The sequence below is a fragment of the Amphiura filiformis genome, chromosome 12 (assembly GCF_039555335.1).
Source record: "Amphiura filiformis chromosome 12, Afil_fr2py, whole genome shotgun sequence".
Lineage (NCBI taxonomy): Eukaryota > Metazoa > Echinodermata > Ophiuroidea > Amphilepidida > Amphiuridae > Amphiura > Amphiura filiformis.
The window spans coordinates 45708477-45729634 of record NC_092639.1 but is presented as its reverse complement, the minus strand read 5'-3'; positions in this window follow the sequence as shown (position 1 = coordinate 45729634).

Here is a 21158-nt window from a genome sequence, read left to right as displayed (position 1 = left end):
ATGCACGTGTTAACAACATGGCGTTGTTCCCGTAAGCACACCACATGAAACCTTCCGTTCCATACGTCACCCAGAGGAAGGGTTGATGCAATCCCATAAACCACTACGACATCCGACAGGAAGCTCAAATTTATGTGCGGGTGCGCAAATGTAGGGAATTCTTGAAGATTATAATTATTATATTTTTCCTTTCAGTGAAAGTTTGTCTTTGATAAACGAAAAAGTATATATCTTTATAGATAATGCCATTTGGTTGAGTTTGTAAGCGTTTGTATATTATCCCAGTGGGCATGCACAGGTTAGGATTTCGACGTTGAATCAACGTTGATACAACGTCGAAGTTTCAACCTAACCTGCTTTCTACCTGATTTCAACCTAGAGGTTAGTCTGCTCTACGGTGGGCCAAAGGCTGAATTATTTGAAAAGAGGAAGGTTCTTCTCAGGGAGATCTATGATGCGGATGGCACGCACGCCTCTGAACTGCATCTAGCTTTGACAGTGATGTCGGAGTTGCCCCATGAAATGCCGTGCTAACATACTCAATCTTAGATCTAATCATGTACTCTAATAAATAATGGCTCTCTGAGCAGGCACCAGGTAGGGTGCAGCACAGCGGAGGAGTCCAGTGCGCTGTGCTGCTGTCTTTGCCATCTTAATTGGTTATAACAGGGTTCCAAGATAAATCGCTGCCGATGATGAGACCAAGAAGTTCCATACTTTCGGGCCTGTGACAACTTTGTACCAAAGAATTGGAGGCTAGGATGACTGCCTTAAGAATCTCTGTAGGAAACTATGATGGATTGGTATTTAGCTGCTCCGAAAAGTACGTTCCATGTAGAGGCCCATGTTTCGATCTCTAGTAGGTCTTTGTTGAGACATGCAGCAGCAACTTGTCTGTCCTCTCTAGACTCAATAAAGGACACCATGGTAACATCGTCAGCATACAAGATGGAAGTATTTGTCAGCCTCTGAGAGATGCCACCAATGATATCATAAACAGGAGGGACCAAGAATGGATCCTTGTGGGACACCAGTATTGATTCACTTCAGACTGGACGATTTGCCACTTATTATGACCTTCATGGAGCGGTTCGAGAGGTCGTCAGCTAACCATGCTAACAGCTTTCCAGAAAAGCCAAGAGCAGATAGTTTCTCCAGGAGTCCAGGGTGCCAAACTCGGTCGAATGCTTTGCTATAATGTCCAGGCAGACAATACGAGCGAATTTTAAAAAAAATCGCGAATTAAAAAAAAAATTGATATCAGAAGGACATTACTCATTTTCAGAATGCAATTCGATATGTCTGATGTGCTCTCAGGTCCTACAATCCTACAAAAAATACTGTGCAAACGTTGCTATCCGATTATTTAAGCCTGAGTTGATCATTCATGTCACATTTCAAGATGTTATGCTGTTTTTTCTTTTGTTAAATTTTCCTATTGTTGTTTAAACTGGTAATTATTCTTTGATGCTATAAAACAATTACATTCTACAATTCACTCGGTCACTTGTCAAAGGATTGTAACTATAGTTTGATCAGCTGGTAATAGGCGGGAAATGTTAGGCTTTTACAACTACGCCGAAAAGTAGACCCACGTTTGAAGTGCTATTAGTTGACCTGTCTGGTCTTTATTTTGTGTGTTAAAGAAAGTAGACAAAGTATAAAGACTTGGATTAATAACTTGTGATGCTTCTGGCGAGATATCCCAAGACAATTCTCAAAATTAAATATTTTGATATTAATCCGCGATGTTATAAGGCCCGCCGATTACGAGCTGATCAAAGTATAAAACCCTTTGTTTGTTTGTTTGTTCCTTTGCTTGATAAATTGCATTGCTTGACAACTATACCCTGTATCGCCCAAGAAAGCTTTCAAAAGGCGGTGGCTTATTTCCATTGGGGTCCATGACAAACAACACCGGGCGGGGCGGATTGGGATACCGGTGTTAACATCCCAGCAAGTTGCAAACCCCAGGAATTGAACCCGGACCTCAGGCTCCAAAGACGAGTACTCTAACCATTATATATCATACTTTCCCTTTCCCTTTTTTGAGTTCCTTCTACACCACTATACCCCCGGATGCTGAGGCATGGCAAATTCGCCCTTTAATCCGTGCGCACATTATTTATGTATGCATGTCGGGAAGGCATTTATCCATCCCTTCCTTCACCCCAATCCCGTCAGGTACAGAACCTATTGAATTCCACTTATACACCAATCTTGTCTTATATCATCCCCTCTAGAAATGAATTTATAACACTGTGTTAATATGTTCCAGTTGTTACTAGATCCGGAGGAGCAGTGCAATATTCTGGTTATTGTTTTAAGGTAGTTATTTTCGGGCTGCGGAATGCTGAGCTTAAGGGTGCCCCTTTAACGACAAATCGTCATGCTGCATCCATGGTGAATTTAGAAGATGAAGACTGATTGATTTAGTTATAAGATGAGACTATGACAACTTGAATGACAAGGTGATGGTTTGTAAATAAAGAAAGTTGTTATTGGATATTCAGGGGACATTCAGAATCATCACACATGCATAGAAAGATAAAGCCAATATTTATATTTTTCCGATCTATAATAAATGTGATGCATGTTGCTCAGCGTGGATTTTAATATTTTCTTATACACTTCATACACGTTGCCCATCCAAATGTGCGTTAGCTAGTAAATTCGGGTAGAACTCATGTTCTAAACTAAACGCGTCAGTATACTTAATAATCACACGAAGAGGTATGGGGCAGCCTACTTTGTTGCACACTTTCTATCAGTTGCATCCGCAGATAGGCGAGGTCTGCTAGTTTTCTGTTGGGGCAGTCTTCAGTGAACAGCTCTTTTGAGAGCCACTAAACCTTTAAATTTAGCAGATACGCGAGGTCTGCTTGTTCTCTATTGACAAGGCAGGTCTTCATTAAACGGCTCTTTTCAGAGCCAACAAATCTTTTACATCAGCAGATAGGCGAGATCTGCTTGTTCTCTGTTGACAAGAGACAGTCTTCAGTGAACGGCTCTTTTCAGAGCCACCAGTAGGCAAGGTGCGGCCTATATGTCTCATTCTTATATACTTTGTCCTGACGAACACTTGACAGTTCTTAACTTGTCCGACGGCGAACCCGCTGAAAACTTACCAATTGTTACACAGCCTGTCCTAATAAACAGGTCTCAAGATTGGTAGCTATTGGTACTTATGGATGAGCGATCCAACACCTAAAAATTTCACGTCTTTTGGGGGAAAATGTATATCTTCAATACGAAAGGTTTCATATGATGGACGGCTATTCATCCCATCAGCTACATACACTTTACTTCGAAGACTTAAAAATGTCAAAAATATTAATTTAAAAAATTTTAAAATTTGTATTATATCGCGAAATAAAAAAATCCAAAATATTGGGTATCAGAAGGTTATTCCTCGTATTCAGAATATAATTTAGTGTGTCTGATGTGTTTTGTTATGATCCCACAAAAATACTGTGCAAAGTCGCTATCCAGCCTGGGGCCGCTATCCAAGCCCTTAATGTTCATTTCAAAACTTGACAATTTAAGTAATTCTCGCTGTCATCCTTTAAGTGTTGTAAGTAATTTGTTGCAATGAGTGTTTCATGTCTACATTTTAGTAGATAGCACAGTAGCAGATATCCCAGGGACCTACGACCTACCTAAGTAAAAAAATCGACCCCCACCACCACGTCACTAAAATTGAAAAACAATCGCTCGGGGCAGAAGATGCGTATCAGGTAGATACCTACCGCTACTATAGCAATATTGGCATGGATCTCAAAGCGGTATATCTTACAGGTAGTCTAGTACAATAACTTAAATTAGTGGTTACATAAATAAAATGTGTGTCAGTTAGTATCCCGTGACCTTGCCTAAGGTGTGTGCCCCCGTGTTCAATGCCCTCAGTACGTTCTCTGTCAAGTTCATTGATGATAATATGGCTGTATAGGCCTATATATGATATACTCCGGTATGAACTTGTAAATGTGGAAGTAAATTAAAATGATGTCATAAAACGTTGTTACAAACAATGTAAAGATACTTTTTTTTCACTTTTTGTAACACGAACTACGAAAGGTTGCTGTTGTACCCCATAATTTTTGATATTAAACGTCAAATACCATTATATTATGTATAGCTTTGGCTCTTCTCTATCCAGTGATACCAAAATAAGTACTAATATCTCCCACATAATATTAATGCTATAACGTCATAATGTGAGCATACCCTTGCAAAATTGGGACATTCTGGCTATATGTATACAAATATGAAACGGAATGACCATTCAACATACCACAATTTTGCAACAGCGAAATCATGGATTTTACTGTATAAACCTATATGGTGGGCCTCGGCAACTCCATCTATAGTCAATTTTGATGGTCGACCCTACCCCCGGGATAAGGTGCCCGGGGTAAAAATTTTATCACTCAAATGAGCGCAAAGGATGGATCTACGATTAGTTTAAGTCGTTTGGGCGTATATACCCGCGTATTTTTTTTTTTTTTTATCGAATGAAAAACCTTATGGGTTACCAGCCCCCTTCGTAGAACTAGGGTTAAAAGGGGTGAGAATCCTCGCAGAAGCATTGTACGCTCCATATCGTGCAATCATTCTCAAAATTGATATTCTGGTTCTTTTAAAAGACACAAACGAAGGACAATTAATGTTGTTTAGCATCGGGAGACCTTTGTCAGATGTTTGTAGGTTAATTTGTATAAGACAAATATTGTTAAGATGTAATTAGTCATTTGTTTTTGCCAACGTGAAGTTAGACAATGTTTCTTTCATGTAAGTAAAACAAAGAAAACCTTCCAAACTAGTGATTATCGGTAACTAATAATCACTACTATGGCTTTAAAAAAATAAAAGTCGACTTACATCATGTATACATGTAGTCGTGCAGAAAACACCCAATTGGTTTAATTAGTACAGTGTTTGTGTTTTCACGTCACTTTTAAGCATCCATTTCAGGAAATGTGGGGTTTTTTTTTACCATATATTTTTTATTTTCCCAAAAATTGATGGCCAATCAGATTACGCCAATCCAATATTTTTTAAATGCCTGATGCGCCATACTTTTATTACAAGAAAATATTGCTTCAAATATGGTAAACGGGATTTACATCATCATTGTTTGTTCACGATTTGCACAAAATGTCTTAATTATTTATGAAATAATGACACACAAAAAGATGGAAATACGTTCTTCCTGAAATGTTATACTACTTATGTTGTATGCAAAGCAATATTCACTGAAATAAGCAAAATATAAAAAAGTGAGTTGTACATGTATAAATACCATGTACACGTAGTTGGTTCTTCTCAATGCGAGTCCCGCCAAAACTCGATTATTAAATTATGAAGCAGACGATTCAGGGGTGAATGACTGAACGGGCTGATGGAAATATATCGAAAGGAAACTTATTTGGTAACTTGTTTAAAATAAAATTGAATATGATATCAGAATCGGATATGGTTCAATTTTTTTAATAACTAAAGGTTAACCTATTGAAAATGTGATACAGGCCTTTTATAGGATTTAAATCAGACAAGTATCAATGAATTATGAGCTCGAATTCATTAAGTAAAATCGCACAACTATATATTCTAGTTTGTTTTAGCTTTTTAGCTTTTGATTTCTTAGCATCCCTTTTTTTCTTTTTAGGCAAGTTGGACAAAAAAATTAAAATAGCTTATGCAGTTTGTTTTAGTTTATTTTCCACGATTACCAAATCAAAAGAAGACGAAATGATACATTCAAATTCAAACATTGTAAAAGAAGCGTGCATTGTCTTAACAAATCTTCTTGCGGTGGTTCATTTTTTTACCAAAGTAATACGGTATTAATAATGAACAAAGTCATGGGTTTCAAAAGCAAATTAAATAAAATCATCAAAATACTTTGACCTATATTTTCTTTATTGGATAACGACCTTTTATTTTCTGTTTCCATATTATATTCCCGAAATAAAGTTGAGTTATTTTAGTTCAGGTCCCAGTTCAGGTAAAGACAAAAATGTTCAGGTGAAATTCATCCAATGTCATTGTTACGGACCTTAATGCTAAACGACAGCACCCACTGAGCACCCAATTTTGGGTGACAGTTACGAGCTTTTTATACCACCTCCCACACTCTCTTTTCACACTATAAGAAGAGTTAATGGTTTATTAAGTATTTGCAAATGAGAAAGTGTAACCTACGAACCTCTGAACCAATACTAGGCTTATTTGTACTCATTGGAATGCATTTTTTCAAATGTAATTTCAATATAAATTTCTGAAATTGTTTGTGGTCATTTGGATGTATTTTCAGGCATTTTGGATTTTATAGTTGTAGATGTTATTTCTTAAACTTCGCACCAGCATAGATGGGGTAAAAGGGTGTCTTAAAACAAAGACACTTAACTTGAAGACGTTTATTTTAGTAATTTGCAACAGTTTTTGTAGGTAAAGTGAAAGTTTACTTATGGAATAGTCTATATTGATCTCATATACTTGATATGATGATACGCTTTGTGTAAGTTAGTTGGGATTCTTAAGTCATGTGTACCAATTTGTTGTGAAAACAAAGTTATGACTATGATGTTTCACACGAGTTTAAATCATGTGAACATAAGGTTATGTTGTCGAAATAATAAATTGATTTTCATAGGATATTTAGTGATTTAATATTGCTGGTAAAGAAAATATATGCGAAAAAAGCTTTATAAAAAGAAATTTGTGATACTTTTTTGCGTGAAAGTATTTTTGATCTGGATATTAAAAATGTATGCACAAAAAGCTTAAAAAAGAAATTTGTACTACTTTTTTTGCTTGAAAATTTCTTTTTTATCTGGATATTAAAAAAAAACAAGCGGTAAAATTGCTCTAAAAACTTAATGTGCGCGGTATATATAAAACAATCATGTTTATAGCCTAATTCTAGGGCTAGATGTATGAAAATGGCGATAACAAATAATGATTGTTGAAAGAGGATACAATTTACTGTCAATATTAATACATGTATGTAGATTAAAGAAAAAGCTTGAAACACCGAGATTACATGCCAAATTCCATGTAACAATACAATACATGTTACATGCATGCAATATTGCAACTTATTCAAACAATTGGTAAAAGCGCACTTTAATTAATCAAATACATGTATGATTAAACAATTATTCAAATTTAGTCATAACAATATGGGAAATACCAACTAACTAAATACAGTAACAATGTTTTATGAAATAGGTCAACACAGGCAATGTGCTATTGGTAATGGTAAAGTATGCAGCACGTAGCGTCGCGTGCGCGGGCGTGCGTATCTACTTCCCCTATATTGTTTTTATCCAAGGCGTTAAAAATAGATTTCTTCCTCAAAATTCTTCACAATTTTGATACAAAAAGACATTATTTAGCATGAAGCGTGCAACTACGGAAGCGGCCCTCCTAATGTTTTCTTTATTCAAGCCTTTTCTTTTTACCACCTTATGCCATTGGCGAGTGGACGCCACTGGGCGTCTTTTTTCTTCTTTTATAAAGATGACCAACTCGCATCATATAGCAACCAACAATAACATGGCGACAGTCCGAGCACGTAAAGATGACCCCCTCAAGGCTTGTGTACATTGATTTACTGGGTGTGAATTTTAAATCTAAAAAATTACATTGAAAAAATAAATTTTCAATATGCTTTGACACGTGTCAATAGAATTTTAACTTTATACACTGGTTGATCTATAAAGAGTTTACATTAAATGACTCGAAAATATGCATCAAAAACCAAACCAGCCTGATTGTGATGAAAACTAGCGCCGCATCGGTCCTTCCCTTACGTTTCGTATATCGTCCATGGTTTTACACCACAGATTGAGGCTATTTTGATAGAATTATGTATTTTGTGCCAATCATACTTAAATATACATAAAAATTAAGGATAAAGGAAAACTAGGTAGTATAGCTTACATCAGAACTCGGTATCGTTGCTTGTAGCAATTTGGAGTAAAATGTTCAAGTTGTTGTCTTTGCCTTAAGGGTTTGGTCAAACTCTATTAGAACTATGGGGACTCAAATTTATGAATTGGTAGGCTATATCATAAACTAACGCAATATTTTAATGAATTATTATATTTTGGGTGGGAGGAACTTTAATAACTTTTTTGTATATTATACAAGGTTCCAAAAACCGCTGAACAAATGGTGTACAAAATCTATACATGGTAACGTAAAATAGTGTAACTTTCAGTTTGTTTAAGGGTATACGAGGTATTGTTGGTTGAAGCAGCCCAAAAAATAAAAATCGATTTTTATTATATATCAATATATTATTGAAAAATAATTCTTTGATGCTTTGCAAAAGTTTATTCTACAGATCATATACTTTGAAAACTTGCTTGTTTTATTGTATGTACATTTTACAAAAGTGTTGTTGTTTCAGCCCTCTTTACAACATAACTCAAGAACCACAGGACCTACAAAAGTATATTTGTGATATTTGAAGTCTTCTACACACTCGCTATGAAATGATCAATGCAATTTTGCCAAAGCTCACTACCATTTACAAGATGCTGTGAACTACCAAATCGCAACAGTGAAAATAGTTGCTAACCAAAGCCCTGTAGGCCTATGAGTGGTTGTGTTGTTAGTCCGTTAAAACCGTTTTGGGGACACCGCACCATCAATTTTGCTGTATTTAAAAATATGAACATAGGTGGATATATTTTAACAAGAAAATATAAAAAAATTTTAAATGTTGAATGCATCCTTCAATGAAAGGTAATTTTTAAATCGTCTGTGTTTTTTGAGTCTAAAATGTGTTTGTTTCATTTTCAAATGTTTCTAACAACTTTTTGTTCCTTTAGTTCGGGTCGCAAACAATAGGCCATGAGATGTATCCATGTATGACTTTTCTTTTTGAAACATGCTATGATTATGCGATTTTTGTGCAATCCTGTTTTTAGGGGCTTTTTATTTTGCCAGAACACTAACCCTTACGAATACGTAGTCATAACTACGAATTTCTAACCGTCACCTCCTAAACCCCTAACCTATACTAACTAAACCCTAACCCTGAACCTAAACTAAAAATATGCTAATAGAAAGCAAATTTATACTTCTACGCTACTCAAATTTGGTACACTCACCGGAGCGCTTTCACCGGGTCAACCGGCGTCTTCAGCGGATGTTATTGCTCTGAAGATTGTTGTTGCTAGTGATGTAGTACTAGGACACCTCCGAGTTCGCCTCTTTCAAACCCTGTCCTGCTACCACATTGGAGGACCCCAAAATACCCCGAAATACAACGCAAACGGGTTATACCATAACTGATGGTCCGATGAGATGCACCTGTTAGTCACACTGTAATGTTTTTCCGATGCGCGCACTGTACTCCGCGCACACTCCCGTTGATACTCCGCGATAGCGCACCGCGAGCACGCGATAGTGCACCGCGTGAAGGCGAAACGCGCGGACGCGAACGCGATAGCGCGCGGACAGAGGACGGACGGACGGACGGACACGCCGTAATTAGTATTAAGATGTATACCTGGGACATCAGTTCAGCCCAAAGGAAAAAGGTCAAGAGCAGGAGATAAAGAGAAGAATCAAGCATGAATGGGGGCAATCTGGCAAAGTTAGTAATATCATGAGAGGAGAGATACCAATTTGCATGAAAAGGAAAGTGTTACACCAATGTATAATCCCAACTGTTACATATGGGGATGAGACGTGGACGCTTACTGCAAAAATGGAAAGGAAACTACAAGCGGTACAGCACAACTTGGAATGAAACATGTTAGGGATCATCTACGAAGACAGGAAGGCTAATAAATAAGTTAGAGAACAAAGACTCAAGACATCTTGGAAACATCTAAACACGGGAAATGGAATTGGGCAAGGCACATCAGTAGAAGAACATACAACAGATGGACAACAGTAATTACTGTAACAGTATGGAGACATATGGTGGGCAACAGGAACCGGGGAAGACAATGCAAGAAATGGAGAGATGAGATAGACCAATGCTGGGGAACAGTATAAAGTGGTTCAGCAAGGCTAGAGACAGAGCTATATACCTGGCGTAGACATGCTGAAGCCTTCGTCCAGGAGTGGACCGACAATGGCTGATGATGATGACAAGTACAATGGGATTACAGACATAATATGATCTATTTTTAACAATGACTTTGAATGACCTTTCATAAGATATGCCCACATGCTTGTAAATAATGAACTGAAAAGGCATTCTACTTTCACTTTGCAACTTTCAGTCATGTGTACGACCGGGGTGTACGAGTTACTTCGCTTGTACACTCCTCCTCTAATACTGCACTTGCTTTATAAAACATTAAGGTGTATTAAGTCTGTTAAAACAGTATTATTCACAAACATACACTTTATAGACCACTTGACATCACTGTTTATCAACAAAGGCGAGGGACTCGTCTATCGATATGCTCGAACGAACCGCAACACTGTTCAATGGATTTCCTGTACTATATGAAATGTCGCGGGCGATTTAAAATGCACGTGCCCTTAGCAGACTACGATGCGTACGCACACTGCAGGGCAAAGAACAATGGAAATTGCCATAATGCGCGCGCATACTGCCGGGCAATGACGTCACATGCCAAGTGGTCTATACGTTTATTATATCTGACAGAGACACATTTTCTGCGTACTCACATTGATTTCATCTGAATCAATAGAACAGCCACAAACTTCGGTATAGCTTTCCTTCAGCACTTGCAGCGATTGTTGTCACATGGTGACTCCAAACATCCACACTTCACAAATGGATCACCATCAACTACATCCGGTATCCCAGCCATGCTGGGGTCGTGGTAACTATGGAATCATCGTCAGGCAGAGCGCTCTCATAATAGCTGGTACAAGTGAAGCTTTAGTTGGCGGCAGACCCTCTGATTAAGCCTGTCTCTTCTTCAAGAACCACCCCCTAACATCTGCTTAAGTGAAATATGTGTGAGTCAAATAAAACTTGCAAATAAATGCTTCAATGGCAGACATGACTGCATCAGATGGTCCTTCTGCTACACCAATATGTGAAAGTGAATTCACTATTATGCCATCATCTGAGCATCTGAGTCAAGTTCTTTCCGCACCTGCTAAAACTTCAGCTTTGCAGTGCCAGCAAATCTCCTAGCGATGTCTGCCCCCGATAGTGATTGGAATCTTGAAAGAGACGCTACATTCACAACATCCAAAGCATTGTAGATGGCCACAAGCGGTATTACCCTACGTTTCTCTGTAGCAGAGGTATCAGCTTGTCAGGCATTCTTGCTTTTGTACAACGCTATCCGCACTGCACACATTCTTCCTAGTTGCACTTGGACATGCTCGTTTGGCAAAAGAACTGTTGGTATAATCACAGATAATGCAAAACAGCACCATGAGGACATAGGCCAAGCTTCAGGAGGAGAATGTTGCTAACCATGCTAACCTCACATCATCATCATCCATTTCACAAATCCGTTTGCAAATAAATGTGACAAAATGATCCACTTACAAAAGCATTATGCCAGAAGAAATCAAACATGACAACAAAAGAAGCACACTTAGACGGAAAAGAAACATTTGCCCAAGTTGTTCAAGACAAATTACAGCAAGAAAGGTGAATATGTGGGCTTCTAAGCTATAGCTTAAGACGTGGGATGAAAGTGAAATTTAAGATTGGTAATCTTCAGATTGTTGAACACAGGAGGATAGGGCACTCTTTGGTTGCTTGCTGATTGTCTCGAAATCACGAGATATAAGCTGGCTGAAACCAATGAATTTTCAGTTTGCAGCTGTCGGTTCCTTGCTTTATGCTACATCCAAGAGTAGCTTAATGTCAATCCTTAAAAGAGTACTAGAGACAATACAGTGCCTGGATTAATGGATGGAACTGCTGCAAAAGCTGATACCTTTGCTGCCAAATGTGGTGCGATGGTATGGCTGAAGTTTTGGCAGATGTTGAAAGAACGGAACTGGCAAAAGTACGGTTACTATGTTTTATTGAGCCCCATGGATGAAGTGCATCGGTGTTTAGGTGTTCGATCGGTACGACATCGGTGAGTGGCTGAAAAATCAACACGTGACAGGACGACTAACCAATACCAAGTTTACCCATGCATCATTCGCCAAGACAAGACAAGAATGCCGTGTCTGTATGCCTATGTGAAGACCAAAGATGAATGAACTACATACATGTAGTCATAGCTATGCTGTATTGCAAGTGTCTTGTTCTTGGCGAGACCTAGCAAAGGTCAAACATAGAGAAGTTAAAGGTCGCTCAAATTCCCAAGAAGAAGCAGACACAAAGCTAATTCTTCGTTGTGTTAATATATATGTCACAGCAAATGGTGCCATGTCTGTGAAGATTTATTCGCCAGATATAGAATCCTCGTCCTAGCCATACGTTTATCATTTCTATTACGTAGGGCAATCTGCCCATTACAATGCCTTGGGTGCTGGGAAAGCCGCGTCTCTTTCTGGATTCCAATCACTCACTGTCACCAGGAGCAGACGTCACTGAATTTGCTGGCAAGGCAAAGCTGAAGTTTTGGCAGGCGCTGAAAGATCTTGACTCAGATGATGACACCCCGGGATGACACAGTTTATGCAATACACAGCTTAGTGTAGCAGAAAGACCATCCGATGCAGTCAGATATGCCATTTAGTTGCAAGTTGTATTTGCCAAATGACGAAGATGTTAGGTGGTGGCTCTTGAAGAAGAGGAAGGCCCAAGAGGGTCTGTCGCCAACTAAAGCTCACGCTAAAGTTTCACTTGTACCAGCTGTCATGAGATCACACTACCAGACGATGATTTGGAACAATAAATTGTTGTTCCAAATCCAGAGATTCGATGACTATATAGCAATATGGCTGGGATATTTGATGGAAGTTCCAACCAGTGACGACAACTTTGCCTCCCGCTCCAGCTACAGCGATCTATTTGGTGAAGTGTGGATGTGTCGAGTCACAATGCATGCCATTATGATAACGATCGCTGCAACTGCTGAAGGAATGGACTGCATTGTACCGAACTTTATGACTGTTCTATTGAGTCAGGTGAAATGTGGGAATACAGAAAATGTGTCCCTATCAGATAATGAGGATTTTAGTGATAATGAACTATAATTAGTTTAGTGCTTGATTTTTGTCTACTCAAAGAAGCAGCATACTAAAATATCTCCATCAACGAACAGTGGTATTTTGCTGGACTAGCATAGTGTGATTTCTGTCTGTCAAGTGGAGTAGAAAGTTTGCTCAAGATATATCTCCGAGAGACGAGCTTATGGTCAACATAGAAGACCATTTGGAAAACACAAGCATAGCAGCTAGGATAGTGAAAACATAGTTTTCAGTTCAGGACTTGGACTGAGACTGTGGTAGACAGGGGTTTCCCTTGGGTAGACAGGATCTTGGACATTGCCGGATCTTCATGATTTTGGATCAAGAACTGAGACCGTCAAAGGAATCTCATCAAAACTTCAGCCAATCAAGATCATCAGGCTTAGATAAGCAACCATAGAAATAGTAGATATTTGAATTAATTTACGTTTAATTCTTGAAAGATTTTGTATCGTGATTTGATTGATTTGATAGTCGCAACCCGAGTTTGGTTTGTTTTCGAGATATTTAATGTAGAAAAGACACAGAATATGAGACGTGTATTTTAAAGGAATATTGACCCAGGTCTTATGAAGAGTGTCATCCCCCGGTGGGGAAAGTACTCTTATTATATTCCTTACGTTTTCTCTTTCATTTGTTATTACATTATTTCTTTTTTCTCTTTCATTTGACACCACTCGAGGTCATACCTTCTTACCATTTGGAGATATGAAAAGGACCCAAAATATGAACATTGACCCGGTCTTCACCATCGGGGGGTATTCTTATTATATTCTTTACCTTTTTCTCTTTCATTTGACACCACTCGGGAGGTCATACCTTCTGGACATTTCGAGATGACCGAAATTATGAATATTGACCCGGGTCTGAGGAATATCACCTCCGGTTGAGAAATCATTTTTATTATGAATATTCTCTTTCATTTGACACCATATCTTCTTGGTATTTCGAGATAGGAAAAGGACCCATATGAATAATGAGTGTCACCCCCGGCTGGGAAATGTTTTTTATTATATTCTTTATATTTGATTCTTTCCTTTGATACCACCCAGGTGGTAAATTAGATAATTTCATGGTTCAGCAAAAAATATGCAAGTTAAAAAGTTTTGAATGGGTTTTCATGGGTTTTCATGGCATTTTGTGTAATGTGACCACATTCTTTCAAATTAGTGAAGACTATAATTATGGTGCGCAAAATAAAATATGTACCACATCGACATCGCCTGGTAAATAATTACAGTGTACAGCAGGGAATTCAATACCCGGGATCGATACACGTGTATGTGCTATGCACCATTTGATATTCAGACGATAAATCTTTGGATACCGGGTTAGAAAATGATGAATATCTCATATCCCGTAATTTTTGCTTTCTAAAGAAGCCAATTTTAAGGCTTGCACTTGAATATATGTGTTGAAAGAACACGATAGTCGTTAGCGAGCGTATTGACAAACAACCGTGCGTTTTGAAATCAAAACCTGAAAAAAAATTCAGATTTTATATGTGCAGAACAGAAAACAAATGACAGCTGCCCTCATTCGTAAACAATAGGGGTAACGAAACATATCTGGCCCATTCCATGTCAACTCCAGAGATGTACACAGCACCTCATTCAATTTTTTTCTTTTTCAAAAAATGGTGGTAAATGTGTACAACTCTATGGAGAAGGCAAACCTAACTGATGTGTTGAAGCCATCGAGACCCAAAGCCAATATCTCTCAGAAATGTTGTCCAAGAATATATCTTCAACATATCTGAAGTTGATGGTGGGTCAAATTGTCTGACATTGGTTTTCAGGGGGTCAAAACTGTAAAAAAGTATTTTCCATGGGGTAATATCTCAGCTAAATGTATTCTAATATGCTCATATTGATAAGAGTAATGTCCTACCAAAGGGCTCTGACTGTCAAAAAACTGGACAATAAAATTATTTTTTACTTTTGGAGTTCTGACCCCTCAAAGTTGGTCCTGGTTAGACGAAGTTGCATTTTGAGGGCCCTATATCTTTTAAAGTAAAGGAGTTACAAGTTTTCTGATAGCAGATTTGAATTCTACACCAAAAATTACCCCAGGATACATACTTTTTTTTTTAAAGTTTTAAAGGGTTCCCAATTCATACATTTATGGACCTCCAAACATCGTCTTCGCGTTGCGACACATTTTTACGCTGACCCCCTAAATTTCAAATTGATGCCACGGGAAAACGAAATGGAGTATGAAGCTCAAATTTTCAGGATTTTACTTTACTCATCAATATCTACCACCTCACAGAAAAAGAAAAAAATTGAAGAGGTGCTGCGGTGCACATCCCTGGAGTTGACATGGAATGGGCCATCTCGTTACAAGCGCAATGTGGACCACTGGTGGAGGCAGTCTAATGTAGATGACGTACTAGGCTCACTGAGAATTACAGAAGTCAGTCAACGAGCTATTGTCAATAGCCTTAGTCGGATGTCCCTCGGCCCATTATGCGTCTCAAAACTATTAAACAGGTCGAAACAAAATGCGTGGCTATTGAAGAACAAGTGGATTCGATCTACCATCATGGCGATTTCTGCCATGAAGATATCGGGGCGATGACACTGTGTGTACCAAAAATCACTAGTCGCCAGCAGATTGTGTAGCATTGTAAAATAAACTACGAAAAAATAAAACTTGTCCGATATCCTAACAATTCTTTCAGTGCGGGTTGAAAAAAAAAAAAAAGCTGTCTCGTCAGGAGCGTTACACCAGAAGTAAATGTGATTTTTTCATACACCAAGGTGACAATATTCATACACTACTTTTTATTTTATTAGTGCATTGTCATAGGAACTCAAAAACAAGTAAAATATCTGCCACCGTGACGATAATTCAAAATTCTGAAGAAATTATCAGTCTGTTGGTGTTCTTTTAACCCTAAAATACTTTCCTGAAACCAAACTGCTGCAATTATGGTGTAAATACCTTCATATTCAAGAAAGTGTCAGGGGTGTTACAAAAACATGCAAGCTGGGCTGAACGAAAGTCACCTAAATCGAGGTATGAAGTTACTCCGATTTTGGAGGCTCTGCGCCCGCCGCAAAACTTCCCAATTTCGGAGGATTTGCGCCGTTTTAAATGTTGTTAATAATGTTTTCTACTCCAATTTCGGAGGGTTTGAAAGTCCAAAATCAGAGTTTCCGCGGACGCCGTAAAAAACTCCAACATGGGAGGATTTGCGCCCGGTTTAAATATTGTTAATAATGTTTTCTACAGGGTTTTTGCGGATGCTACGCAAAAACTCCAAAATCGGAGTTTTGCGGGCGCCGCAAAACACATGTATAGAGGTTATCCGCGTGTTCTATAAGCTGCATATCCTATCAGCGACTGTTATACCTTGTTTAAGATTTTTAAGATGTGCAACCATGACTGTTTCAATAGCCCGCCAAAGTCATGCAGGTAACTCCGAGGTCGTGCATTGAATTGGGTTGAATGAGGAATACTACCGGAACCAGCGCCTTTTGTTAAAAGTCACACATGAGTAACGCGTATAACCTCTATTCTGAAATTTGGGCAAGCCGGGGGGGGGGGCGATTTTTGGTACACATTCATGGGTTGCCTTTTAAATAAAATGCTCTAAAAAGGCTTTATAGGAAAGTGCGGAAACGCTTAAATATGCAAATTTTCCTGCTTGCTGCGCTCACAAATAATATCTAGACCATTTTAAGGTTTGAAATTGGGATCCCAAAATTTGGCATGCCGAAGGGGGGGAGGGAGAATTTTGGCAGGTTGAGCATGGCCGCCACTAAAGGGCGGGGGTATGGTGGTGTGACACCCCCATACACAATTTTTATCGGCAAAAATTGACTGTTGTCGCAAAACCATGTGATTGTCGGCAAATGTAGTCAAAGCTATGTTTATCGCCTGGCTAATAATTATTTGGTGCAGCAGAGATACTAAAATAAATACCCGGGATCGATAGGGCCTACACGTGAATTGCTATGCACGATTTTGATATCAGACGAAAATCTTCGGATACCGGGGCGAAAAATGATGAATATCTCCCGTTAATGATTTCGTCTCAAGAAACCAGATCTGGTCTCATACACTTGAAAATACGTGTTGAACAGATATGATAGTCGTTAGCTTGCGTCTTGAGAAAAGACCGTGCGTCTTGAACTCAAAATCTGACCAAAAATCTAATTTTATATTGCGTTGGTCCTGTATGGACTACAGCGCGCAGGCAATAGCGTTGGACTAGTTGTAAGAAATTACAAATACCAGGCAATAGCTGCACTCACTAATCCAGTGGAGCAGTATGACCATCACCCTGGCTATTGTCAGTAGCCTTAGTCAGGTCACTTGGCTAATTATGCGTCTCATAAGGTCGGAATAAAATGGCCATGCGTGGCTGTGGATTCAACCTACCATGGCGATTTCTACCATGAAGATATCGGGGCGATGACACTGTGTGTTAGGGACCGTTCACAAACACTTGTTAGGGGGGCCTGATGCAAAAAAAGGGGGGGGGGGAGCTGAAACTTGTTGACCCTCCTAAAGGGCGGGGGCCTCACATTTTCATGGGAAAATTGAGTTTATATGCTTTTCTATGGGGTTGACCGATAATTTTCATGTCAAAAAGGGGGGCCTGAAATTTTGGAGATCTCAATGCCCCTTATTGTCGGCAAATTGAAAGAGGCATACACTCTAAATTTCAAGGATTTAAAATAAATCCCAAGGGACTGTGATTAGGGACCAATCAAGTGCTAGATTTAAAATTAAATCTTTAAGATTTAAAATTAAATCTTTAAGATTTAAAATTAAATCTTTAAGATTTAAAATTCAAATCTATAAGATTAATTTTAAATCTAAAATTGATTGGTCCCTAACTACAGTCTTAAGGATTTATTTTTTAATCCTTGTAATTTAGAGTGTAGACCCATATAAGATTAAAATGTTACAAAATGGTGCTGTTGTTACGTAATAGACCTATTGTTTTGGTATAGTACGGTAGTTACTAATTAAAAATATTTTTGACCCTTACCCCCAACCCATCCCCCACCCCCACTTTTTAGATTCTTGAGCGCTGGCTAAAATTGGGTCTACATTCTCAAATATTTCCCGTAGGCCAAACATGCCGTTTACCCCCCCCCCCCCCAAATCATATTGGTCTAGCGACGCCCCTGAGGCCGAGAGAGTTGGGGGGGGGGGGGGGGGGGGGCGGGGGGGCAAGCAATTTGGGGCAAATTTTACCTCCCTGGGGGGTAAAATTATCAAACGGATCGCCCAAAATCGCTTGCCCCCCTCTCGGCCCGCCAAAAAATCTTTGCCCCCCTCCTTTGAACATGCCAAATTTTTGAGATCCCAATTTGCAAACCTTAAAATGGTCTAGATGTATGTTGCGAGCGCAGCTGATGAAGGGCCAGGTGCCCGGGGCCAGGTGCGGAGGGGTATTGGATGCGCATGCATATTCTGTCGATCTTTAATACAAAATCATTCGTTTATTGGCCACACCACCTCAACGCGCCAGGCCAACATCATTAATGTAGGCCTCATATACCGGCCCAATAGGGCCTATAGGCCTATTATACGAACTGAATGTAGTTTTTATCCCCTCCTCCCCCTCCCCTCTCTTTCTCCCTCTCTCCCTTCTTCCCCTTCTCTTCTCTTCTCCTTTCTTTCTTCTTTTCTTTCTTTCTTTCCTTTTTTTGGGATCGCCAGGGGGGGTGTCGCACCCCCTAGACTACCCCGTAGTCCACTTGCTCATTCTGCATATACTCTGGATATTGTATTTAAGCTTAAAACTATGATTTAATTAATGTGTGCACAATTGATAGATTTTCAGATCTGATCTTTTCAGTCACCCTACACCCTCTGTTTGTTAATAGCTCTGTTTGTTAACCTGGAATTTCGCGATTAATAAACTGACAGATTGTAAAATCAGAATTGTTCAGTGAAGTTGCATCATGATGCAGTCATGTCTACAGTAGAATTCATTTCGACCTTTGCAGGACTTAAACCCCATTAAAAGCTATTAAACCAAGATAACACTCATTGAAGCAACTCAACTGATTAAATCAGATCTTCTCTGGTTGTGCACAAGTGTCTGTTTTCAATGTGCGACATCACAATAAAGCTGGTAGGGTAGACTGGGGTAAATTGGGACACGGGGTAATTTGGGACAGTGATTTCGAAAACACTTTTATACCTTAAAATAATCACATTTTGCCCATTTTTGCAACAAAATAACTTTGATATAATGTCTATTTATATTTCCAACCAATTAAAAGTACCATTCTTCATTAAAACAGGAACTTCTGAGGGCCGAAAGCTTAACACATCAAAATCAATATTACATTTTGTTTTCATATCTAAGCAGAGGTCACGACTTGAGGCTAAATAACTAAACCAATGGCCCGGATTAGTTTTTCTCAAATTAAAAAATAACTTCTAAGCCACCTTTTCAATTAATTAAAGTAAAAATTTTTACTTTTTTCTTCGAAAATTATAAGAAAAGTTTTCTTTTAGAAATGTGTCAAATTGGGGTAAAATTGGACGCTATTGATTTACTGTGTGCTAACTCGCACTGTCCCATTTTACCCCAACAAAAAAATGCCATAGTAAATCAATGGCGTCCCATTTTACCCCAGCTGTCCCATTTTACCCCAGCCTCTTTACAGCAACAATTTCGCAGTGGGGTAAAATGGGACGCCTTAAAGACTCCTTAATAGAATAATGAAGCCGGGGGCTGACGGGCACCATTTTGGTGTGAAACGTAAGTCTACTAGACTCTTGGTGATGTACATTTTGTTTTGTAGTGGTTACTTGTCGCAAGTTGTCGGGTATTAGTATTATAGCCGAGTAAAATGGGCGGACTGGCCACTGTGGCGTTGTGGCGATCGCCACATGGGCCGCTTGGTTCTGGGCCGCTCAGGGCCGGTTGCTCAAAAAGAAGAGAAAAAGAAAGAAAAAAAGAAAAGAAAGGAGAAGGGAGAAAAAGAGAAAGAGAGAAAAGGAAAAGAGGAGAAAGAAAGGGAAAATAGAAGAAAAGGGGAGAGAATGGGGAGGAGTATCTTAAGACATAGGCCCTAGGGCCTGAGGCATAGGTCCGAGAGCCGAAGGCGTAAGGCCCGAGACATAGGCCCTAGGGCTTAAGGTATAGGCCCTAACACTAAGCTATTATAGGCCAACCACTAGTACACCGCGTCGCGGCATCACCTACAAATGGCCTTTTGAATCAATTCTCTAGACCGTAAACACAGCAGAGGGCCAATACTCTAGACGCGAGACAGTAAAAAATTTAAATTTTAAGCCAACAGCAAAATATTGGGCTGGCTAGTGGCTGTCAATGGAATATTGGTATTTCATTGCGGCTGCGGAATGAGGCTAGGGCCGGTATGGGCATTTGGTATTAGGCAGATATAGGAGAAAGAAAGAAAAAGAGAAGAAAGGAGGGGGTTCATTGAGGGGGATGAGTAAGACCTGTGTGCCCGCTGTTTGTCTGCATAGTGATAGGGCCTAAGGCCTGTAGAAATAGGGGCTGATAGGCCTTCAGGCACTCGACTTTCGAAGTGACGGGGATGTGCGGACATGGGACACCACTTTGAAACTATACATGCTATAGGGGTCTTTTGGTGAGAGCTTCGACGCCATATAACCAAGGGGGTCATTCAGTAAGGAGGCCTCAAAAGGAGGTTCTTTCAGTGAGACTGGGACAAAACTTGGGTCAAAATATAAAAGTTGACAAATTTTTGATAATTGTTTTTCAAAAGTCATCAAAATGGGATTTTTTTGAGAAACAACGGTGAAAGACTACCAGAAATAATGGAGGTCTTATTGCAATGTATTGTGACAAGAAAAGAAAAAATAGGGGTCATTGAGTGAGGAGTTCAGTAATTCAGTAAAATAAAAAATAAAAAAGTAGGCCCTAGTGATTGAGTGAGAGGGAGTTGAAAAATGGGGGTTAATGTGGGTTGTGGCCGCACTGCACGCACATCGCTTCACTCACTTTTAGTGAGTGCCCCCCTCCCGGCCTTTGGACCACCATCAGCTGTCAAAACTAGCACGGCTAGACCATCATTCGA